General features: G+C 40.4%; 1 protein-coding gene across 8 annotated transcripts in view; it reads right to left on the reverse strand.

The window, feature by feature from the left end:
• Positions 1-19,905, reverse strand: part of CNOT2 (CCR4-NOT transcription complex subunit 2) — an 80,394-nt gene extending 60,489 nt beyond the window's left edge. For 2 of the 8 annotated variants that reach the window (XM_064655668.1, XM_064655672.1), the window contains exon 1: positions 19,775-19,856. The gene's annotated coding sequence lies outside the window, so the exon portion shown is untranslated. Of the gene's footprint in view, positions 1-14,094; positions 14,266-19,170; positions 19,253-19,774 lie in introns of those variants that run through there. The other 6 variants (XM_064655675.1, XM_064655674.1, XM_064655676.1 and 3 more) reach the window with 6 other exon arrangements.
• Between the last annotated feature and the right edge of the window lie 6,001 nt (positions 19,906-25,906).

Here is a 25,906-nt window from a genome sequence, read left to right on the forward strand (position 1 = left end):
GACATGGGCGACTTTTTTCTCCAATCACTCCGTTTAACTCAACACTACAGGACAATATCCCATGAATGTTTCAAGCATTTTATCCACTGTTATTTAAATGGATATTAGATAACTCCAAAATGCCCTTATTTTTAGATTGTCAGTAGAGCAATTTTACAGTAATGTAGCAAGAATAACAGAGCAAAATAAAAGTGCAATTCATGATAAACAGCTACATATATCCTAAGTAGAATTTACTATTCCATGGATAAGGAGACACGCCTTCACCCTCAATATACACATACGCCTTAGAGAGACTACAGCACATGACTTCAATAAATACCCACTGTGGACTTTACTAAAAGTACAAAATAGTGGCTTATGCAGTTGTCAGCTCTGCTTGCAAACAAATGCGGAATCATCGAGGAAAGTTAACTCAAAATATTGTTAGGCTTTTTGCTTATTTGGTTTGAGAACACTTTGCAGATGACTGGTTTCACTCTCACTGGCCCCTACCTGGTTCATCCATGGTTTCTGTTCACTGCTTATGAAAGGAACAGGGGGGATGCTTGGAGCAGGGGAAGTAAAGGTTCTCTTGCAGCTTGTAGTGAAAACATGGTGAAGCAGGCTCCTTTGCTTGCCATGGGGCTCACTTTCTAGGCTAGGAACTGGAACACCCTTCTAAACACCTGTCCTGAAACCATTTTAGCTGGTTTCAGCTGGGGCAGAGTTAATTGCCTAAAAAGGACTGTTGTGGTTTAACCCCAGCCAGCAGTCAAGTACCACGCAGCCACTCGCTTGCTCGCCCACCAGCAGCCACTGGCTCAATGCTAAGAGATAATGATATTTATTTAAATATAAAAATATATATAGTCTTTTAACAAGTTTAACAAGTTTTCCTAGTAGTTTCATCCTCAGGCTGCTTCATATTCCAATACTTCTTGCCATGTATTTGCTGGCCTTTTATCCCTTAAAAATAGCTACTACACAGAAGAGCAAATCCCAGGTTTATACCTTCTACTGAAGGCACTGAGTTGCCTCCTTCATTTCCTCACTATGGATAGAATGCAAGGAATGCACCTTCTGTCTCTTCATCTAAAGTCTGAGAAGCAAGACAAACAGAACTTACTATAAAAACTGCTATTCTTAGAGAAATAAATTCTACAAGTCTATTATAATGGATAGTCAGCCTACAGCAGCCAAGAGCCAGACCTAGGACTTGCTACTATAAAGGTGGAAAGGTCTGGCTCCTGGGAACAGACACACTGAAAGAAGGTAAGTAATTTGACTGCTGGGAAACATTAGAAAACTACCTTTGGATAAGATAGGCATATAGATAAAAACTGAACAAAAACAAAATAAAAAACCTAAGAGGCATGCAAGATCACAGATTTGAAGTTTCTCCTCCACAAAATTTATTTTATCATTAAGTCATTTTGCAGATTCATCCTAACTGAACTGTTCTATTTTGGGTTAGTAGCTTTTGTAAAAAGGTAATACTGACACAGAAAACAGAAGCCCCCTAACCATTTGCTTACTGGCACGATAATTAAGCAGGCATCAAAGGTAGAACAAAAAAAAAAAAAAAAAAAAAGGCAGAAATTATTCTGGAAGAGTTGTGCAAAAGAAGTACACATGCTACAGACAGTTACAGAAATGGGCATCCTATACAGAAAGAATCTTGGACTTCACCTCGACTCGGTCCATTTCAAATGCATCCTCTGTGAAACTCACATCAGTCACACCAGGAACAGATGCACATCATCTTACTTCAATGACACCTTTAAACTAGCTGGCGAGCCAAGATCTTGCTCCATCTATGAAATACTCCATCTATAACCTCCAAAATCTAATTTTGTGAGTAGAACCAAGAACACTAATTGCTTCCTACATGACGCTTAAGCTGGAGAGAAACCCAGCAAACTACCTAAAATATCCTTTTAGAAACTTTTTTCTGTCTTTCCCTGATGCAGCAGTTCTCTTTAATTCAGCTGCCTTGCTGGAAATCAGAGATAACTGTTAGAGCCTAAGGCAGTACGCAAGCCTGTCTAGCAATGAACAGCGAAAAAACAACTTTCCACGTTTATCAGAGCAGGCTCTGCCAATCAACTTCTCCATTGGTTCTCACAGCAACTTTCTAGCCAGTTTACCAACTGGCAGGATCTCCTGGGTTTATGTTTAGTTGCTCACTTCCCCGTCTTACAGGTACCTGTGCTGGCAGGCCGTTGTTTGCCAGGAGGCATTTATGAATGAAGGGGGAAAAAGGAAGCGCAAAGCTCTTTGTGGTAGTGATGAACAGTTTGCTCAGACAGAGCTGTAACAAAGCTATTGCTCTGAAGCTGACATTTCACTCAGAAGGCTGACACCACAGAATAGCTTTATTTTGTTCTTCCATAATCTCTTTCTGGGGGAAACCAGCACCTTGCATAAATGGCTTGTACCTCTTGCTTCCAAGACAGAAAAACATGACACTGTTCTGAACAGCCCACAATGTCCAAAAACTTAATTCCCATGCTTTTTCTAAAATCTCTCCATCTAATGCTTTTCACTTCTGTGATGGGTTGACTTTGGCTGGGTGCCAGATGCTCACCAAGTTGCTCTATCACTCTTCCTTCCCAGCTGCACAGAGGAAAGAAAATAAGATAGAAAACAGCTCATAGGCTGAGATAAGGCAGTTTATGACAGCAAAGGTGAAAGTTTGCATGTGCACAAGCAAAGAGGAAAGAAAACCCAAAATTATTCTCTACTTTCCATCAGCAAGCCACTTCTCAGGAAGCAGGGCTTCAGCAAATGTAGCAATTGCTTCAGAAGTCATACACTGTAAGTAACGAATGTTCCCCCTTCCTCTTCCTTTCCTTGGCTTTTATACCTGAGCTGATGTCATATGGTATAGAACATCCCTTTGGTTAGTTCGGGTCAGCTGGCCCACTTGTGTCCCCTCCCAGGATCTTGACCACCCCCAGCCCCCTGATTGGGAGAAATGTTGGAGACAGAACAGATGCTGTGCCAGCTCTGCTCAGCAGTAGCCAAAACACTGGTGTTATCAACACCTTTCTAGCTACCAATGCAATGCACAGCACTGTGAGGGCTGCTGTGGGAAAATGAACTCCATCTCAGCCAGATCCAATACAACTTCCCAGAGAAAACACCTTTTGCAGGCTATGAATAGTAACACCGGCATTTTCAAGAAATGGCAGATAAGTAAAAATAATTCTGAGAGACAGAGCTTACTCCTCTATGCCCTTGGAATTGTGAGCTGCAAGACCAGCTGCAAGGAATCAGAGAAATCACAGAAATGAAGAACAGCTTTATGACTTCCACTTTATAAACCCTTATGCAGTATTTCAGAGGACACCCTCCTTCCAGTCTTGTATGATATCTGTTTATCAAATATTAGTACCTTCCAGGACACTGATCTCCAAGACAGGAGATTCAGAATCTTCTCTCCCTCTCCTAATTCAGCTGCAGCAGTGAATCCCCAGATCTGGACATTTACTTTCCATAATAACAGCCCTATGGCAAGATCCTTAGAGCTAGCTGAGGGAAGCTAGACTTCATGCCTAAGTAACATCTGCATTGACCCTTTAACAGTGACATCATTTACTTAGAGGGCTAAGAGAGACATTACTTAGCAAGTCCATCAGGTAGTTTTAAGCACCCCAATAATCCAAAGTGGTCACTTAAAAAAGGTGTACTTTGAAACAAATAGAAGATGGCACTCTCAGTCTCCTATCTGGACACAAGTTATTTTTAAGTGGGTATCATGCTTTTAATTTTGGTGTATTTCACATGAGAAGGTTCTATAAGAAAAAGTTCACTTGACAACTGCTTACTAAATTCTGAAAAAATGCAAAATGTACCATAGCCAATCTGAGGTTATATCAACTCTCAAAACAAATCTATGTGTTAAAAATAAAAACCAAAACAAACCACAACTAGAAAAACCCAAACTGACCAATTCTGGAATACATACCTGATGGCATATCAGTCTGGAGATTGCAATTCATGTTTGCAAACTGAGAATAAACACATACTTTTCACTACGGAATTAACAAACATAGAAAAAAAAAAATCCAGATATCTCCAGACTTCTCTGTAACATGATGAAAACACACACACAAAATGAATCATCGCTATTGTATCTGTTAACTGCAAGACTGAGAAACTATAGGTTTTAATACTGAAATTAAATCCAGCGTCAGAAAGGTCTACACTTAATACAAAAGGAATTTCACCTTTTAAAAGAACTGGCCCTTCAAGAATCTTCAAAATCACATGAAATGCAAGTTAAAATTTTTAACTCAAGTATGAAAGAGTGTCATGATCTTTTCTAATTGGCATAGTTACTATTTAATGTTATTTAGGAAGATTCCAAGGTAAAAAATTCTTTAAGAAAAAGTTTTCAATAAAATACAATTAACCCACTCATACTTTTCTTTCAGAGTAAAGCATTCCGAAATTATGACCAAACATTCCAAGATAAAAGCTTAAGTGAAAGAAATTGTTTCAGTAGTTTACTCCTTTGAAGTGCACCACGATCAACACGTGTCGGTTACAAGATGTATATGGGAGTAACACACATCTGCTGCTCTAACAGATGCTCCCTTGAACCATTTTCACATCTCTTTTTAGAAAAATTAGACTTTACCATTACATTTCTTACCAATCCAGAACTCTTCTTTTTTTAAAAACAATTGTAAGTAAATGTTTCTAGTAAGTCTATCAGTTTATATAAGTTCATCACCATCAAGCACATTTCTAATGTCTAGTAGACAATTTAAGGAACAAACATATCATAAAGATAAATTGTAATGCTACTAAAACTCAGTGATTCTTGAGTACATTACACACTTGACAAAAGAAATTTTAAAGAAAAAATGTTAAAAAAACTGAAAGGCAACATAGCCTGAGTTAGAACTTTGTTAGGACACAGAAATTGGTGACAAGACCTATAGCTCATATTTTAGGGAGGTTTAAATAAGCAAAGTCTGTACCTTGTGTTAACTTCATATTGTCAGCACGGTGGCCCAGTAAGGGGTTTATCACAACAGATCTCAAGAGAAGTGCTCAATTAGAGGACACCGAGTCATTTACTGAGCAAAAATTACATAGCTTGCAAACTTTTTATTCTGCATATTCTACACTTAATCCGTTTTATACTGTTCTGATTCTCTTAAAATAAGCACAAAACTGTAACCTAATCACACTTTTTAGTCAAAACTGGCAATTATTTGTATATGCATCTAAAGGAGGAAGTACACATTAAGAGACTGCAAAACTAACACAATTGCAGTACCACTACACATCATTATAAAATGATACACTAAAAAATTATCACACTTCTCAGCCAAAAGAACCTAAATAAATTTTATAAACTACAAACTCTGGCTTTCCCAGACAAAGAAGGTTTAAGAGGAGAGATCTCAGATGCTCTGTGCCTAAAAAGGAGGCAGTAAGCACACAGTGAAGAGCCAGTAAACAAACCATAATTCAATACAGGCCCTTCACCAAGAAGGACAAGCACCACAATACAGGGATGACAGAGGGGGGTAGAAGAAAATATGAGTCCAGAACCGATCCCTAAGAGGAAAATATGCTAACCACGTTCTCATTTGAGATCTCAATAATCACTACTCACACAGGCACACAGAGGCAGTCTTTAAAAAACACATACTCCCACAGGGATTCTACTGACTATACATCGTTGCATGGGTTTTAGTTTTGGGGTTTTCTGGTGTTTTTTAAAGATTATTCCAAGGTTTTCTCAATCATTAATATATTGTAATTTGCTATAGTGATACGAGACCTATTCAGGTTCTTATGCTTTAGCACAAGTCTAGTATCACTACTGCCTATTTACATAGGAAGAATTTTACCAAAACTCCAGGTTACAGGAAGAAAACGAGACCTGCATAATCAGAAAAAAATACCCCACTCTGGAAACAGAAGCATAAAGAAGAAAAGCTTTAGTCCAGCAATTCACAATGTCACAGTTACACATAAGTTCATCCTACTGAAAACTACCGAATTGTTCATTATCTGCAGTGTATTTACACAACATATACATCTGCTGTATGTGTATTGCCAAAAGCTAGTCTGAAAAGGAGGAAAAGGGCACAGCACCACTTACAATGGCTATGACATTACAGTAACACACATACTCTTATTCATTCAGAGAGCAAATGCTCCTATTTGGTCTATGCATGCATTTTCAAGGATACTTAAGTTCTTGCATTTCTTTGGACTTCCAGAGGCCTACATGCCTACCTCTTAGCCTGCTGAAGTCAGAGGACAGAAATTTCATCTCAAGCATTAAAATTAAGTGGAGAAAGATATGTGGGATAAATCTGGATCTTAAATAGACACCTAAAGATTTATAGCTGAGTCTGAGTATTAATTGCCTCACTTGTAAAATACAAAGAAGTGGAAAAAATTAGTCACATGTTGCTTAAATAAATATCTTTACTATTTTCATAGTAGTTTTAATGTAGGTGAACACAACAAATAAAACTAAAACCTTCACCTCACCTGAGAACATTCACTCCTCTCGTAACACTTTCGCTTTTAAATGCTTCACCCTTTTCCTCATCACATAATCCTCCTATACCCTTACATCTAAAGTATCTTCATTTACCACACAAACAATTGTAGTCATTCTTTAACTATAAAGTCACAGCTAACCCCTGCTTTCCAATCCATTTTTATAAGTGTCAATAATCTTCTTATGCATACAACTTATCTCTTCAAGTAAGGCTTCTTTTCAGAAAAGAAAAAAATAAAATTCAAGAGCACAAAAATACTTTTTAAGCATTCAACTCTAGAGCCATTTTCAAAAGGAATCTTTAAAAACTATCATGTTTTAAAGGTAGGAATTCTGAAAAAAATCTTGTAACTTGAGGTTTATCTAACACTTCTAAATTAAGGACTTTCCAGAAATTTTCTATAGCTCTTCTTATACTCCATGTTCAGAGAACTGCACAATAATGCAACATGAAATGCACTTTAATCTCAGCCTTGTTTAAAATTGCCTTAAAATGCACTACTTTGGAAGAAGAAAAAGCCATGAAAACATAGATTCAGTTTTACTTTTAAGAACTCACATTGTTACAGAAAGTACAGGCAGTAATACTGTGATGGATAATCTTAGTCACTGTTTTAAGACCCCATATTCAAACCAAGACAATTCACTTGGCCAAATTACAGAACGCACAAGCTTTTTATGCCCAAAGACAACCTTTAACTACCTTTCAGGCTAAACTGATCAGATTTATTTTTTTTTCAGTAGCTAAGATAGTTCAATCTTTTCTGAATGTTTTTTAACAGAAACACTGCTCCCCCTCCAGCTGAAAACATCTTAAAATCTAGTCTGTTGGGATGCTCTAGGACTTGAACACTGTGCAACACTGACAAGTATGATATGTTCATGTCTTAAGAAAGCACTGTGTACCATAACAGTGAAGACCTGCTCAAATCTGCTTGAGCTGCCAGGCTCTGCAACACCACCTTGCTCACATGCTACACAGAGATTGTACAGGCTCTCCGCTGATTTACAACACATTTCACCTTCTTGCATGAGACCTCTGTGCAATGGTGTGGATGTAAGCCTAGCTACAGAAAAGCTAAGGACACTTCATCCTAGAACTGAGAAATACTTTTAATTCTCTTACAAACCCGCTGGGTGCTATCAGGAAAATAGCTAGGGGAGGAGGGAACCAGAAGAGGAATTAGAGTTCAAAACAGGAACAGAAAAAGAAATTGCAGAAAGAAAGAGACAGATATGTAAGATGCTGATGGGAAAGCGAAGGGTCTCAAAGACCCTGCTGCTACAGCATGCAGAGCTTCAGATCTTGGACCCACCCCTTCTGGATTTTCTTGGCCAATGGACCAGGGACCACTGTCAAGATGCACCTCTATCCTCTTCTAATTAATTACACAGAGACTATAGGAAGAAAACAGTGTGTCTAGCTAAGATGCCTAAATTCCCCATATGTAAACTGATTTTATGCCTGTCTCTTAAGGTTTGTATTTTCATTTTTTTAATAATGCTGGGGGAGCCACACAAAGATTTTCACAAGTGTCTTCTGTTTGAAATACTACAAGTCTATGCAGAATCATTAACTATTCACAGCTGCAAATTAAATGAAAGGCATTTCTATTATGAAATGTTAAACCAATGTCTCAGTTTCTCTATTTGTAATGCATGGCTGTCACTCCAGTGAGGAAATATAAAATATAACTTTTTCAAAAAACATTATAAAGCACTTGCATGAAACTGTAACGAAGAAACTGGAGAGAAAACATTAACCTAGTATTTACTTATAATTTTGGATAGCACGATCTGAACAAGGGGATTAAAAAAAACCTCAGTGAGAGAACACCATGCATCCACTCTAACCAGTGAGACCAGAGTGCTCTGGGGAAAACACCGTTCGATGAAGAAAACTATATAACAGTGACATGGAGATGGATCCTGAGTTAAGATAGGAAAGAAAACCTTCATTCCAGTATTTCTTCAATTCAGATTCCCTTGAATTTGCAATTTTAACAGTCACTGAAGCAGGGTCTTATGTATTGAGGGAGGAGTTTGTAACAAAACTTCAAACGCTCATATAAACAGTGACCTACATCTCTCTTAGTTTATGAACTGAAAATGAGACAAGTTTATGACATGGCAAAACAAAGACTAAGCATCAGGAAGAACAATGAGGTAATCCAAAACTTTGCTTTTCAATCTTTTTCAATAAATTGTTGGGGAAGAAATGAAACTCAGCGGAAACAAGTGATGAAAGAGTAAGAAAAGCACAGGGACAAAAAAACCCAAACTATCCAACAAATCGTATGAATACCTAAGGTAGAAAAAGAGAGGCATTCTGGGAGCACAGGAGACAAAAAAAAGCTATCTTAAGTGCCTTGCATCTATCTAAACCCCTGCCTTCAGATAAACTGAAGTTCTCAGCATCATGTGCCTATATTAACACTGGGAAAGCCTTCACCATTTGATGGAACATAGCTGCTCTTCTCTAGGTTTATATACTAACCCAGCTAAAAGCTTCTCACAGTAAGTGAAAAAAATTTTAAACTTTTAATAGCTAAAACTTTAAACCCTATTTGATATTACAGAAGAATGATTATGGGCAAGAATATGATCATCTCACCAGTGTTGCATAGATTTCTATCACTATCACTGCATACATCAACCTCAAATTTAAATTAGTTTCTCATAACAGATGTGTAATTACAAGGTATCACTAGGAGTCTCATTCTTACTCAAGGGACATATTTCCATTAGTAATCTAGCCATTCGTAATTCTGATTTTTTGCTGATTTTATTTTGCCAGTTTGACAGTTTCCACAGAGGTCAGACTCCTGACAGGAGCAGGACCTGGTGAGGTTTCCAGTGAACGACAAGGCCTTGTGGAGAACCCAAACCAAACCCACTCTATCAGCAGCTGTCCATCTTATTCCAAGATAGCACCCTTCCTGTGACACCACTGGAGTCTTACCTCTGAGAGAAAAATATAGAGGAAAGGAAAAAAAAAAGAAAAAAAAGTATAACTTGAGCAGAACCGTGGTAGCTGCATTCAGAGAGAAAAAACACACCACCAAAGGGAACTTTCTTTTGTAAACCAAGTTAGAATTTGGTGTGTCTTCTGGGTTTGATACTACATAGCATGAGGGCAACTAATTAAGCAAGACCATTTTCAATTTTTTTTTCTTGTTTCAGTATTAGTTTAACCCTGACAACTGGATTATTTTACATGTTCTTCATGCATAACAATTTCAGAAGCTTACCTTCTAAGCAAAATCTATCATTCCCTTGGGGTTTTTATACACTTTTTGCTTTTCCAGTAAAAACAGTAGCAGATAAGTGTCACTACAATTATTACTGACTAAAAGGTTTTCACAGAAAATAGGTTCATAACCAAAATATCATACCTCAGAAGGATCAAAACGTACTCATACAGTTTTACAGAGTGCCATGTCAAGGGCAACATTAGAGGGATGTGAGCTCATTCTGACCCTGTGTTAGTCAATAAAAGACTATCCATTCATTCTATAAGCTGCACGTCAAAAAGTCAGATTTTGAATAACCCTCACATAAAATTTCAAAGTTTTGCTTCATTAGACAGGAAAGGGTGCATTATACCATCTTCCACAAAAATCTAAAACTTCTCATAAATAGCAAGTTATACGAGTGCAGGATAAACACTAACTTCACAAAGTTAAATTATATTAACAGGACAATTAAGTATTTAAAGTAAAAAGTGTGTACTGATTCTTCACACAAAAATAAATGGGAAATTCTTTTCACAAAACTCCCCTCTCCTAACAACCCCCCATGAACGTAGTGAAACCAACAGTTTCCTGACACAGCCCTGCTCAAACCAAGCCAGGAAGGCTCGGTGATAAAATGCCAACTGCCAGGGCCTCCTTCACATTAGCAATCTTCTCTTGCCAGCAGACAGACAGACAACAGATAGCTGTGGTGAGGAAACCGTGGGATACACTCATAAAAAAGAAGACTGGGCACACAAAAAATGAAATACACAACCAATGTGTTATTCTTGCGTTTGGCTCCCTGGACTCCTACTCTAGAAAAAGAGGAAATAAATACCAAACAGAACAGAAGAACATATTTGCTTATAAAAACACTGCATTTCTTCTCTACAAGCACAGTACTGGGTGACAGGCTAAGCCCAAGCTGACACACCAGGCACAGAATAACAGGGCCTGGCCTGCATAGGCTCTTCTCCTCTGGGATGCTTGCCCCACCCTTGCTCTCCTGCTCCTTGATTGCCTACCAAAGGTGCATGGCTGCTCTAGGGTGGCTAGGGTACAGTCTTGGCCTTTCTACACAAAGAACATGGCACTCAGGAGCCCTGCAGGGCCAGCAAATGAATTTCCTTCCTTTCTCCAGAGCTACAGTGCTCCAGCTGTGTCCCAGGGCTCTTTCTGCAGAGCCCAGAATTGAGGAAAATGCAAAATGCTTCTAGGCACAAGGTAAAGCTAAGAAACAACGATTTTGTGTTAGATATCCCCCTCTCTTCCCTCACAGGCACAGTCAGCAGTTCACCAAGAACTGGAGGGATGGTCTCCACATCACCAGCATAAGGGGATGGTATCCACAGGCCTCCAGGAAGGGTGGTGCATTGCTTTGTGACTTCCCCTCCCAATACATAAGCTGGGTCAAAAGGGTTTCTTAACACACACAACCAAAGGAAGAAGGCACAGGATGACAGGCCTTACAGCAACTGTTGTTGCCCACTCTCCCACAGAACAACCCAAATCCAAGCTAGAAACAAAGCCTCTCCATGTAGAAATGGCACATATCTAACTACCTGAATATGTATATGTGCTGTTTGGCCTCAGGAAGGACAAAGGTAACCCATACCTCGCCAAGGGTAACCCTCACACTGAAGCATGGGCTTCTGGTGTCATAAATACCAAGTTTTACAATTTTTTCAATCTTTCTAGATTACCTCTACGGTCGACAAGGAAGTCTGAGGGCTGACAGTACTTCCCCTGTCCCAAAGTTATGGATACCTTACCTAGACACTGCTAGAAAATTAAATTATTTGAATTGTTCAAATAAAACAATCATTAGAAAGCATCTACAAAAATCTCGTTTATTGTTAAAGCTGCAACCTAATGAAGGGACTACCTGTTTGTTTAGTTTTACAAGTATCTATTTCTTCAGACCACAGATACCTTTGAAATCATTCTTCACTGAACTACTAGATTCCTCAGGGAAAGAAAAGGACCTTGTAAAGTGAAGGACTTGGGATGTCAGTAAACAACACTATAGAAAATTAACTTTTAGAAGGACAGTAATAGAATAAACAACAGTTGTCTCTGTTCTGGCCTCAGAGTTCGAGAAGAACTTTCAGTCCTCTACTCAGAAATTTCAGCTGTGCTCCTAACATAGAAATATAGCACCTACTTCAAGAAGTGGTGAAAAATGAGAACCCAGTTCCTCCATAATAAAGCTATAATTCTCGATAAATTTAATTTCTGACCCTTAAATTATGTACACATGACAAGCTTGTTCTGTACAGGTATCATCCTATCAGCAAAACATGATGCATACTATCATTTAACACGTTATTTGCAGCCTGAATTCAAAAAGCATGAGAAAAGCCACATTAAAGAGATCAAAACATTGCTAAGACTACAGCAAGTGGTGTACAGAAACTAGCAGAACAGTATAATTTGATCATAAATGTCACCTAAAGTGCTAAAAAAATAGTGGGGTTTATTTTCTAGGAGATTTCAAGTTTGCCCTCAAAGCTGCATTAATATGATTAACATCTCGTTTTCATGTCTGCAGCATCCACGGACTTACAGAACTCTTACAGTTCCAGTACAGAGCCAAATTAAGTGAGAGGTCTCTGAGAAAGTGCACATACCTGTGAGCAGGAGTCCCTGGGACTTCTTTAGAGAAACAAATGTCTGCTGAACTATATAAAAACTGTTGTTTTGCTCAGATATGCAGAGGAGTAACATACCTAACCATGCAAACGAGATATTTGATACTCCTAAAAGATAAGCAAAGCTACTCTTTGGCCATAGACATTGACAGGGAAAATATTTCGGATGTAAATACCCACAATCAAAAATTACGTAGGATGTGTTCTGCTTCATACCAGTGGGGATGAAGCCTCTAGGTGCTAACAATACAAGATGTGTTACATAAGACTATGCACTTATTTTTAGAAGCACATTACAAAATTAAGTACCTCACTGGAATCTGTTGCAGAGCCTTGGACAGTTACATCAATATGCACAAAGAACAACTGCTCAGTTGGAGCAGAATATCAAATTTGATTCAGATTGGAGTTCTCTCCTTACAGTCCCAAAAAATACTGAACCATCTGAGACTATGAAAGTTAATTTACATTGATTAGATAAAGAAAAACCAAACCAAAACACAAACTACTAATCATAAAGACATATTCTTTTCTATGAGCAGCAGAACTAATAAAAATTAATTTCTTACAGATTGGTTCTTCTGTTCCTTAATACTTAAACCACGATAACCCTCAACTTCCTTCTTTTCCACGTCTCTTCATGACTTTCCCCCCATCCCAGGGAAAAGAGAGTTATAGTACACACATTCTGGAAGTCTGCATGTGCTTACAGGATGCCTGACCAGCTGCCATCCTACAGAACACATAGTGGATGTCTTTTCCAAGACTGCACACCAATTTGAACTTCCTTCCTCTACCTAGACACAATTTCATAAGGTCTGTAGGACCATAATTTGAATCTTAACTTCTCTTTCTGATTTAAGTTTCCATATATAAACATGTCTATATAAAGTATAAATTCAGTTAAATGCTTAACTTTTGAGTTAACTGAAAATCTGGGTTACCTGTGTATACTTGACCTACTTTAAATTATTTTATTTCTTGTAGTTACAAACATAGAACAATCCATTAAGCACATTCTACTATCAACAGATTTTACCAGCACTGTTTATTCATTTGCAGCCTATGTTATTCCTCTTAAGGCTCTCTCCTAAGTACAGCAGGGCCTATGGATTACCTTTAGCCTACTGAGTTTTAAAATACACTTCTCAAAATTATTCTGTTTTAATAAATGGACTCTGCAGATGCAGGTGTTCACTAGTACAGAAAGGCCCAGCAGCTGAACACTGGAATGCACAATTCAGGGGCAGTTAAAGATGCCTCCTCTCAGTGAGACACTCCTGGTTACCAACCAGACCTACACTTGGCCATCCCAGTTTTCAAGACTTGTCAAACTTCGCTATATAAACTAATTCAGACTAGTCTGAAATGAATCTACACTGAGGACCACAAAAGAACTGCCAGATGCTTTAAAAAAGAAGTCATTTAAACTAGTTCTATATCTTTTGGAAACAATTAAAAGATTTGGATTACAGATAATATCAACAGTTTGCAAATTCCTAATTAAACTGATATGATAATACTACTTGCCATCAAGCATATTCTGCTGGTAGTCACAATATGCACTGACCTGAGATAAGGAAAGTTCAGAAGAGCAGTGATTTCTTGAAAACTATACTTTATCCTTGCAAGAAATTTGGATATTCCCTGTTTCATCACAAATGTCTCACAGCATTTATGTTCTTACCTAACTGAACTTTCAGGAAACTGGGGGGGAAAGAAAACAAGTATTTACTGTCCAAAACGTATCATCCTGAAAATGCCAAAGTTTCCCCCCCCAAAAAAAAATTAACTCCATATCACAGTAGCAAAGGAACCTGAATTTACTTCAGTTTGCACCATGAAATAAAAAGTAATACTGACTTATTCTCATGTGTATTGCTGATCTCAATCAATCTGATCTTGATCAACTTACTAGAAATGTGCATCCACATCCAGAAAATAATCCAAAAATTAAGATTTCAAAATAAGGTACCTTTCTATTTTATGATGGTGCTTTTGGCATGTTGGAAAAGGTACACCACACAGTGAAGTACCAAGAGCAGTACTGACACTGCAATAAAGTATTCAAACATCTCATAAAAAAGATTTTTTACGTCAAACAGTTTTACAGGTGGACACCACATTGCAAGGTACTTTAACATTCAGAATTGCTCATCATCTCATTAGTCTTTCAAAATTGACACTGCGTACAGCTGATTTCTTCTTGAAAACCTTTCCAATTCCCACTTCTGCACATCACAACACATGGTAGAAACACTCAAGAAGAGAGAAGACCTTCTTCCATATGTTTTTTTAACCTACTTAGTCTTTACATATAATACCTGCTTCACAGCTATTTTCCTGCTTCATACCTTTTTCAAAAAAAAAATATTTATATGCAACAAGTACTTTCTCACAAATCTCATCCCTACTGAATGGTAAAAGGCTCCAAGCATATACCCAAACAAGTCCCCTTCACAGCAGAGCAACAGAAAGAAGGTTGGCAGACCTTTTTTCCATCATTATAATTCTCTGGCAACATTTCCTTTGCGCGAATAGTTTTTGCAATTAAAACAAAAAATGCATTAAAAATACAAGGAATAGTCATTTTACCACAAACAATGCAAGGTTTTAGCAGGCTGGAAGGGGAAAAGTACTGTTCTAGTGAAGCTCAAAGCAAAAACTCACACAGTCATATAGACTGCATGACAAGTACACAGTCCACTGATGGAAGCATTAGTTATTCTTTTTACACCAGGACAAGCATTGTCCTACAACCCTTTGACAGAAAAGATAATATATGATATTACATTATCATTGCCTCTGTTACAGAGACAGCCTTAAAAAAACTTGTTTGCCAAGAAGCTGACTACAAATCTAAACATGAACATTTTATAATTCAAAATAGTTGGCCGTAATTAGTCCTACTGCTACTCTTTGGTGCCTGGAAACTCCTTGCTATTGTTTCCAAATGCAGACATATTTAGATTGTAATGAAAACGTTGTGGACGTGCTATTCTGAAACACGTAAGGACAAACAACCCAATTGCTATTTTGGTCATTTCAGGGGGTTTAATATTGTTTTCCCTAACTATATACCTGAACTGCTACTGGTACCTAGTTCCACAGAAGCCTTGAACCATAGGAGTAAAACACAGGAAACCATTATCCTCTTGCTACAGACTAGAACTTGGCTATAAATTGGTTAAATGACTTAACCATCACTTCGGTATGAAACTCAGAATGACAGAAAGCACAATCCAACTCAACCCATTGGATTACTGCCTGCTCAGCACGAGTAATGCAAAGTTGGAGTTTCCATTTTATGTACCACAAACACAGCAGCATGTTATACTAGTTTTCAGTTTAAATAAACTATACCTTTTGACAAATAGCTTGACCTCAGCCAACTGTATTCAAACATCATTGATCCACCTCAAGTGCATAAAATGATACTTAAAAATAACCCCCCCAAGAATTATCCCAAATCAAAATGAAAACAGGAAGAAACAGTTGTTTACCTACTACTAAATTTCTGGTCAACAACTCTTGCATTGCAATTCAACAAGAGAAGGATGTGTCTGAAAAAGGTCTTCATTATAATCAAATTTTTAACCCACCAGCCTGATCTGAAAGGAATTCTCATAGGAAATGTAGAGAGTTGTGAAATTAAACATATTACGACTGCAAAGAACAATCAGATGGCAGAGCAACCAAGTCAAGGGTAAAGAATAATGCACATATTTTCTCTAACGCTACTGATAACCAATGCTATCTCAAGACAAATTACAGGGTCTCAGTAACATCTTTGGGCGATCTGAACATTTTATGGTTGAGGTTTTGGGGGGTTGCCTTTTTTTTTTTTCATTTTTATGGATACGAATGCAAAGATTTTCAATCCTATGTAAAAATCTCGTGCTGATCAGCACAGACCATGTCTCGTATACACACACCTGCCCTGAAACCAAAATAATTTCATAAGGACAATTTAAAATATCCTACTGTGAGTATTTTCATTTGACACAATTCTTCCTACGCAGTTATAATGCTCAATAAAAGCAGAGTTAGCTGTCAACATACAGCATCCATCATGAAAACTCTCAAGCAAAAAGTTAACATATGAGTATCGGTGCTTTGAAGTCAATGAGACTACACACAAAATTTCAAGTGTTCAAATGCTTTTACAGGAACCCCAGTCAGGAGACCAACCAACACACACAAACACAGCACCTATGTGCTAAAGCACATCTGCAAAGAAGAACAAAAAAAAAGGCCAATGATTCAGGAAACACAACTGAAACAGGCTGTATTGAATTGCTCATTTCAGTGCATCTGAGACATCAGGATAAATTTCAAGCAAAAATATTAGCTTGTATAGCAGAATGTTGACTTACATTTTTTTATTTATTTATATCTCAAAAGCCCAGATGAAGCAAAGTTAACCTAAATGGAACTTCTAAGCTTTTGACAGCAAATGCTGAAATCCAAATATACACTGTATTAATAATAATTTTTAAAATGAGAAAAACTGTATCACTCAGAGAACAATAATTTAAATCTATGGTAAAAAAATGTTAGTTTGACTAACTACTTCTATAGAAACTGGCGTAGGGCTTTCATTTAAGCTAACATTTAGAAACACACCCAACAAATACAGCAAGTATTCTTCCAAGAATTTAAGAATTTTTCTTCTTTTTTTTTTTTCTTTGGGAACATATTTTTTTAAGGTGCCTTTTAAAAATCTGTATTCAGTCAAATTATAGCTTTAAGGGAAGACATAATTTTAAAAAGTTAAGTACAAGGGTCTACTTCCTTTAGAACAAAATTCTGTACTTGGCACACTTTCTATGCTACCCCATAGGAAAACAAGCCATTCAATGCTTCTCTTCAGTTTCCAGATCAAGACAGATAGCCAGGTGCAAGAAACCTCTATTTTAATTCAACTATGGTGTATTTTTAAGTTCTGTTCACTTCTTCAGTCAATAAAAAGAAGGTGGAAAACATTTCTGAATAAACAAAGTTATGACACAAGGCTGCTTTAAAGCTGTAATGAGGTTACAACTTTGCAATTACTCTATGACAGACCTTGCACCAACACGAAAATTAGTGTAGTTTTTAAGAAAGCTACAGTAGAGGTTAAAAAAGCAATAATGTTCCTAATTTCAAAGCTAATCTCTATCTAAACAGAAATGCATTCAGAAATACAGCAAATATAGCAGAAATCCTTTCTGAGATCTATCACTGCGGGCACTTAGAATTTTTGTATGAAGTGAGTGAGGTAAAGACCACGATTTTCAGGTGAAAACAGCCATTTATGGGACTGGTTTTTAGCATCCAGCTTCAGGACACTGCCCTATTTTTTCCACTGAATAACAATTCTCTAAAATTAGATTATCCTAAAGAGAATTCAACTTCCTTTTTTTATAAATTTCTGAGGTCTTTATTTTAGCCAAGGGCTTTTCTTTCATTTGTTGATAGAACTTACACATGAACAGGTTGCAATAACAATGACTGCTTTGACAGCAATATTAAGTTTCTAGAAGAGATGTGTAGACAAGGTTTATCTAATACTACACTCTTAGCTTTATCAACAGCTTCCTGAAAGTGAAACGGAAATACACTTGCAAGTCAAGCCAGTCAGCTCTTGATAGTGAGTATTCAAATCCCTTTCTAAAATCAGAAGCAGTCAACGCCTTGAAGTTTAGCATACCAGCTGAATTCTCAACATAAACAACAGTGGAATTTGGGGGCAAAAAGAAAAGCAAAAGGCACAGGACACATCATGTTCCAGACCATAAAACTCAATCTTGCAAGTTGCGTTCTATTAAGGTGTCACTGTAAGAGAACTCAAAGTACATCAACACACACACAACTATTCTCCCAGGTCCAAACAAATATGTCATTGCAATATAAACTTCAACAATTATTTTGGTCTTGCAGGTCTTCACAAGTCTTAACAGTCTGAAACACATCCAAGTTTCCAGGAACATAAAGGTCTTGACTAATGTGACAGCAGGTTTGATCATCTTAAACTCCCTTCCCCCAGCTGAAGAGTTAAGACTAGCAGCCAGTCACCAGCACCAGATGTTGCTGCCGTGCAGGCATACAGGAATGTCTCCCGCACACACTCTAAGTTACACACACATATATACATATATATACATGAAGGAGACACAGAAAGTTCTAATCTTCCCCTGGGGATAAAAGAGTGCAAAGTTGGAAACAACTTTCTGCCTGATAAAACAGAGAGCAGAAATAAAAACGTGCTTCTGTTAGATGTGGATCATCAGCAGAAGCTACTATACTTAACACAAGCGTGTTTTCATTTTCCCACATTACAGGGCCTCCAAAATAAAGTTACCTGCAACTTCACAAAAACAAGCCCACCCTAAAACCAAAAATACCCATTAGATGGTACCTTGTTTTCACCAGAAGTACACATACACTAACTGGATGGCCAGCATTGACTCTTGCACCTTTCCGCACCACTCTACTGTCCCTGTCTCATCTCTAACCTGTCACCCTGTGCCACCTCCTCCCCCAGCACGGGCCAGGTTCACGACAGAGCTTGTCACCGCCGCCTCGGCGGGCAGGGGAAGGCCGGCTCCTTCCTCTGGCGGCCGCGCTCGGTCCCTTTCAAGTTTGTTTTACAAACACGTCCGAGGGAAAACCAGAACCTGTTTACACACCGCCTTAACCGCCGCCAGGAAGAGTGGAACGGGCACAAGCTAAAAAAAAATATTTTCCAGAAGAAAGACAGCCAGCAGCACCCCCGCCTCACCGCCGTTCTCCGCCCGGGGCCCGCGGCGCAGGCCGCACGGCAGCTCGGCGAGGCGCGGGGCCGGCGCGGCCCCGGCCGTGGGCGGCAGGTTCCACTGCCCCGACGCCGGGCCCAGGGAAGGCAGGGGCGGGGGCCGGCTGGACGTGCAGCCCTGCGGGGACCGGCTCGGAGGGACGGGGGAGGCCCGGGAGCGGCCGGCGGAGCGGCGGCGGGAAGGAGCCGTTCGGGCGGGCCGAGAGGGCCGCGGGGCGAGCTGCCAACGGCGGCCGCGGGGATGCGGGGCCTGGGCACCGCTGGGCCGCGGCCTCGCCCGACCCCGGAGCGGCGCCCGGCGGCCGCCGCTGCCCGCGGCCGCGGAGGAGGGCGGGGGGTGGCGGGCCGAGCCGGGCCTGCGGCTGCGCCCCCGGCTCGGGCGCCGCGCGTCCCCCCCGCTCCCCCTCGGAGACAAAAGCAAACGGAAACCCGGCGGGGCGGCCCCGGGCCCGCCGAACCCCGCCGCGGGCCGCGCCGCCGCCCGGGCCTCCCGCATCGGGCCGCGGCCGGGACGGCAGCGGGGCCCCGGTCGGCGGCGGGGCCGGGGAGGGGCGGCCGGGGCCGGACTCACCGCATGAATTTTCTTGTCCCGCGGATCCAAGATGGCTGAGTATCCAGCACGGAGGATGCTGGGGGAGCAACCTTTACCCTCTGACCCGGCCGCCGCCGTGACCCCGCCGCCGCTCGGCCCGGCCGCCAGCGCCGAGGGGCGGGGGCAGCGCCGCCGCACTGCCCGGAACGGCCCGGCCCTCCGGAGAGGCTGAGGGGGACGGGGAGGAGAGGGAGGAGGAAGGAGGAAGGAGCAGCTCCCTCGGCTGCGCTCCCTCCGCCTCCCGCGGGAGACGCGGCCCTGCGCTGGGGGCCGGGCCCACAGGCCGTGGGTCCCGCCGCGCTCCGCGGCACCGCTGAGGCGCTGCCGGCCGGGGACGCGCCCGGCCCGGGTCCCGTTTCGTGAGGGAAAGTGTGGCGCCCAGGCTGGGGGTGCCGGGCCAAAGCGGGGCGTAGGGTGAGCGGGGTCCGGGCGGAGCAGGGCTCCCCGGTCCTCTCCTCGCCCCTGCGCCCCCGCGGGTGCCGGGGGCCTGTGCAGACCTAACCCGGGGGGACGCACTCTCCTGGGAAGCGCCCCAGCTTCCAGAGGGGGTGTGCCATCCCCCGTGGCCCTGGCCTGTCCACTGCCCGTGGGTTACAGAGCGCAGAAGGAAAGGCCTGGCTTCACCGCAGGCTGTGTGTTATCCTGCGGGGGATCTAGGTCAAGAACGACATCCCGAAGGGGTAAATTGTATGAAAATTCCCGTTTTCTCTGCAGTGTGATAGCAGCGGAGAGGAAGGCCCTACTATCCACTTCGTGTGTTAGTAAAGTGGAAGAACATTACCAAGATGATGCAACTGGGCGTTTGTTTTCAATTTATCAACCCTCAAAACATGAATGTTACAGCAATGGCTCAAGTACAGCAAGTACAAGTGATGCACAAAACACTCATAATGCAAATAATCCTCTTGAATTCAATGAGACTGTCAATGGTACAAAAGCTAAACCTTGCACAAGTGTTTACAGGATCAAGGCCAACATTACTGGTGAGCTTTCTGCTCCATCAAGAAAAACAATGGCACTCTACCTTAATTTTATTGTGAAATCATCATAAAGTTTAAAAATTCAAACAAAAAGATGAGCATATGATACTTAGCCAGAAATAACAGGTTTCTGTCAATAGTTTCACGTCTGCTTTCTTCTCAGGTTTGGTTTTGACCCTTCAAACTGCTTTTAGAATTACTGAATTAAGAATTCAGTAGGTTGCACAACACTATTATAGAAACATTAGTATTACAGTAACACGTCTGTCAACATACACATGTTTTGAAGATGAAAGAACAGTCTTTAACCAAAGACAGGAGGACAGTTTCTTAATGCTGCCACCTTTTTATGCAGCTCAATTGTATGATGAGCATGAGTGCCATGTCATTGAAATGAATGTCTATACACATCATCCAGGAAAACACTGTGTTTTACTATTCTAATAAGTTAACCTTTCTTTTGTGACTCAAATATGTATATATTTGCTACAAACAAACCATTTTAAAGCACCAAAAGTGACATGCTGTTTTAAGTAGAGTGTGAACTTCTGGACTACTTTTGTTGTTCAATCTGAAAAATCAAACAGTTCTTCATACCACGTGACAAAAGCTGAAAACAATAATCAGTGTTATTTTAGACTGAAAACAGTAAACAATGTTATTCATCATCAGTGTTGCTAAATAACCATTTGGATAGTCAGACTCCTTTATACCCATTTATAAACACTTTGCTTCATTATGTTTTATTTTACACTTTAATATTATGAGTTTCTTTTTCAAAAGCTAATTCTTTTTCCAGTGTCCCAAAGAGAAGTCATTTAAGATGGTACTCAACAGTATGATGCAAGTGAACTAAGCACCTGACATTGTAATTGCATCTACATGAACTGATCTCTCTGGCCATTGTAAAATTACAGTTTACAGGCAAAACAATTAACATTTATAAGACTAGAAGCCTGTATAGTTCAACAGAGCTAGGTAATGGGAAAAAACCACCATTTATTGTTTTAGACTGGTTAGCTTAATACAACTACCTACCTAGCACCCACAACGTGTGTAAATTGTGGTTTAAATTCTGTTAATTAAAAAAATCTATCCTGCCCTTCCTAAAGATGTGTTTAGTTGAGCAACCTCATTACTCAGGCTGTAGTGGCTGTGTATTCGACTTCCTCATTTGTTTTCTTAAAGAAAGTGAAAGCAGTTAGTGTTTTAATGTTTTAAAAAAAACCCTGAAGCCACTAAAGAGGGTGTGTTCAAGTATGTGTTCATACATTTGCTACTTTTAGTCTTGATTCAATACATTTTTCTACAATGGTGAGGCCTGTTTCCCATAGTTGCACCTGCTTAAGTAAAGAGGTGCTCTGAGCCCATTTAATGCAGGGACTGGTAATCATGTGTGGACACTCCTAATCCATTTTGAGCCATATATAGTACTGTTTTACCTCCTACAAGTGTTTGTCTACAAATAGATATGCATTTGTTATTTTTAATCTCATTTAATCAATGGTCCCTTTTTTTCCTTTGACTTACTTCACAGGCTGATACCCATCCATCTTGAACCAGTGTAAGAAGGTCTGTGGGAGTGAATCTGCAAGCTTTTGTCTATGGCAGCACAGGTGAATGAACTATAAAACATTACAGAAAACCTGTCCTGCATGTGACTGTGTGTGCAGGCCCCCGCAGTCAACACTTCAAGTGGTGCTGTTAAAGTCACTTGACACAACCTTTGACCTAATGTTCTTGAGAGCTGGGGCCTTAACATGCATGTTCTGAAGTCATGATACATGTCTAGGAGCCATTTGGACTTCAGCTGACTATTGCTTCTGCTAATGCCCACAGAGAGCTAAATTTTCCAAAGGGTGGAAAATTTGGGAAGGGGTCATCAAGAGAGTCAGGTGTGCTTAGAATACCCAAATGCTTTATGGATATCAGCGTTCACTGGAAATTCTCTGCAGTTCTTCTGGACCTTTGCTCCAGAGAGTCTGTGGGTGCTCGATGACTCCAGGTGTCTCCAAAAGATGTGGACAATGCAGCCACAGAAGAGGGAGGAAGGCGAATTGCCCAGAGTATGTGCAGGGCAGAGTTAGACTGTTCCACTTCACCAAAACATGAAATTAAATTAATCATAGTAAGATCACGATTCTCAATTATGAGTAGAGGCAAAACATGATAAATAACCTTGTAAGCCATTTTTAAACAGAACAAAAAATTCATTGGAACGTAGCAAGAGTCCTTCCTTCTCCCACCTACATATTTTCCCAGTATTCTTCAGGAAAAACAAACACAGTCAAAGCAATCACCTAGAGCAAGGGTTGGCAGCTTTTCAGCAGTAGTGAAACAGGCTGTATTTTCCTTTCTCAGATTAGAGTTTAAATCCCTTGGAAGAAATAGCTTGAACCAGAAGATACTGCCCATTGATTGCAAGATGCACTTGATTAGATAAAACAGTAAAATACCTCTTCTGCAAGAGGCAGAAATTTCTGATTTCTGCTGAACTGACAACTGTGTGACACTCATGAATATGGAGCTGCAGCTTCTCCCTGATATCCTTGTTGCTGCATGATGTTCAGAAGTCTCTCAGTTGCTCTCTTTGGAAAGTTGTAGGGTTACAGTACTCCTGGGCATTCATCTTTGCTCTAGAAGAACATAGTGGATTTTTTTTTTCATTAGTATAGCCTTTTTGATTTTTTAAATATTTCTAAAACACAAGGATAAAGGTGTGTCAAAGTGTACACCAAACCTAATATTAAAGATCTCGCCACAAAGAGGTGTTAAAGCATTTTTTTAAAGAATAAAAACACTAAGACCTCACATTTTCTTACTGTATTTTCTCATAGTTCTTAATTACTACACCACTTAAATTGAGCATAAAATGTTTAGATTTATATGGATTTGGTTAGTTAGTTTGACTTTTGCAAGTTAGTTTCCAATTGGTAGTGTATTTAGGAAAGGTAAGGAAAGGATCAGCTGTTTCCATGGCACTGTCCTTATCTATCCTTTCACTCCTACAGGGGATTTCCAGGGATGGCTGCTGGCAAGGGAAGCCCTGGAAGTGCAGCTCAATTACTGTTTTAGTGTTAAAATGCATCACAAGGTATCCACACAGATGGCTTCTCATCTGCTGGATTTGTAGTTTCCAGGAGGGAATATTGGGAGCAGAAGTATCTTTATCTCAGCCTTTCATATTTTTACTATCAGGAAACCCTTTCTCAGCCTTCTGCTCTAGTGCCTTCAGTGTCTGATTTAGTGCTAATTATATCAGAGTATTGGGGGGAAAAAATACCAAGTTTAAAAAGAAGTCTGCCAATTCTGGAAAATAATATGACCCTGAAGAGGAGATAAAATGTAAAATTTTCCAAAAATAAGATGCTTCACATTGCTGAATAGGAACTAAGAGGTCTGCCAGAGTGCTAGTAAATGAGAGGATAAATCAAGAGTTAGAGATAGCAGCAGTTCCAAGTATTTCTTCAGACAAAGAGAAGAATAATGCTGCAGATGGAAATACGTTTTCCGGAGGAGGGAAGTATTAGAGAGGCACAAGTCAGTGCCAGAATAGGTGCTGACTGACATTCCCAAGCAACATTATCCCCAGAGAGATGGAATTTATGGCAGTGGGGAAAGAGAAACCCTTCCTCCCTTAGTTCTTGAGACTTTAGTCGGTGTCATGCTTTCTGGTAGTGTTGGAGAGCTGCCTGGTCTGAAGTGCTATTTCTCATTTGAAACTATTGAATCATGGAATCCTAGAATTGTTTAGGATGGAAAATATCTTTAAGATCATAAAGTTAACCCAACACTGCCATGTTCACAGCTAAACCATGTCCCCAAGTGTGCCACAGTCACACATTCTTTGAATGCTTCCATGGATGATAATGCCATCACTTCCCTGGGTAGTCTGTTGCAAAGCCTGACCACTCTTTCAGTGAAAAAAATTTTCCTGATATCCAGTCTAAACCTCCTCTGGTGCAACTTGAGGTCATCTCTCATCCTATCGCTTGTTACCTGGGAGAAGAGACCAATCCCCTCCTGGCTACAGCCTCCTTTCGTGTAGCTATAGAGAGTGGTAAGGTCTCCCCTAAGTCTCTTTTTTTCCAGGCTAAACAGCCCCAGCTCCCTCAGCTGCTCCTCATCAAACTTGTGCTCCAGACCCTTCACCAGCTTCATTGCCCTTCTCTGGACACACTTCGGCATCTGAATGTCTTTCTTATAGTGAGAGGCTCAAAACTGAACACAGGATCGGAGGTGCAGCCTCACCAGTGCTGAGTACAGGGGGACAATCACTGCCCTGGTCCTGCTGGCCACACACTTTCTGATACAGGCCAGGATACCATTGGTGTCCTTGGCCACCTGGGCACACTGCTGGCTCATGTTGAGACTGTCAACCAGGACCTTTTTTTGCCAGGCAGCTTTCCAGCCACTCTGCCCCCAGCCTGGAGCTCTGCATGGGGTTGTTATGACCAAATACAGGACCTGGCACTTGGCTTTGTTGAATCTCATACCATTGGCCTCAGCCCATCGATCCAGCCTGTCCAGATCCTTCTGCAGAGCCTTCCTGCCCTGCAGCAGAGCAACACTCCCGCCCAACATAGTGTCATCTGTGAATTTACTAAGGGTGCACTCAATTTCCTTATGCTGACCATCAATAAAGACATTAAACAAAACTGGCCCAAATGTCCTGGGGAACATCACTTGTGATCATGTCAAACGACAGTCAATGTTTTATTCCAGGTGTTGGGGTGTCCTTGGCATGACTTTTCCACGTGACTAACTAATGTAGTTACAATGAATATGAGCTACATTCTCTCCATTAAGCTGCAGTCTCTGCTGATAGAAACATAAACTTAAGCGGTTAAAATGGTCATAATTAAAAGTTAGCCTGGGAATAAAGAGTTATTACAACAGCTTTGTAAAAAATGATCAGAAAACATGTAACCAGGACCCTGAGGAAAACAATTACAGTAAGGGATGATTCCTTTCCTTTATGACAGGTCTCAGGTGGGGAAGGGAACAGCCTAGGGGGCTGGAGAGTGCTGAATTCTAGTTCTTGCTTTTTGACAGTTTTTCAAGATTGACAGCCAGGCCTAGCTCCAAAAATGTGCTCTCCCCTGACAGCCAGGCCTATCTCCAAAAATGT

Source organism: Pseudopipra pipra, chromosome 5, assembly GCF_036250125.1.
Source record: "Pseudopipra pipra isolate bDixPip1 chromosome 5, bDixPip1.hap1, whole genome shotgun sequence".
Taxonomy (NCBI): Eukaryota; Metazoa; Chordata; class Aves; order Passeriformes; family Pipridae; genus Pseudopipra; species Pseudopipra pipra.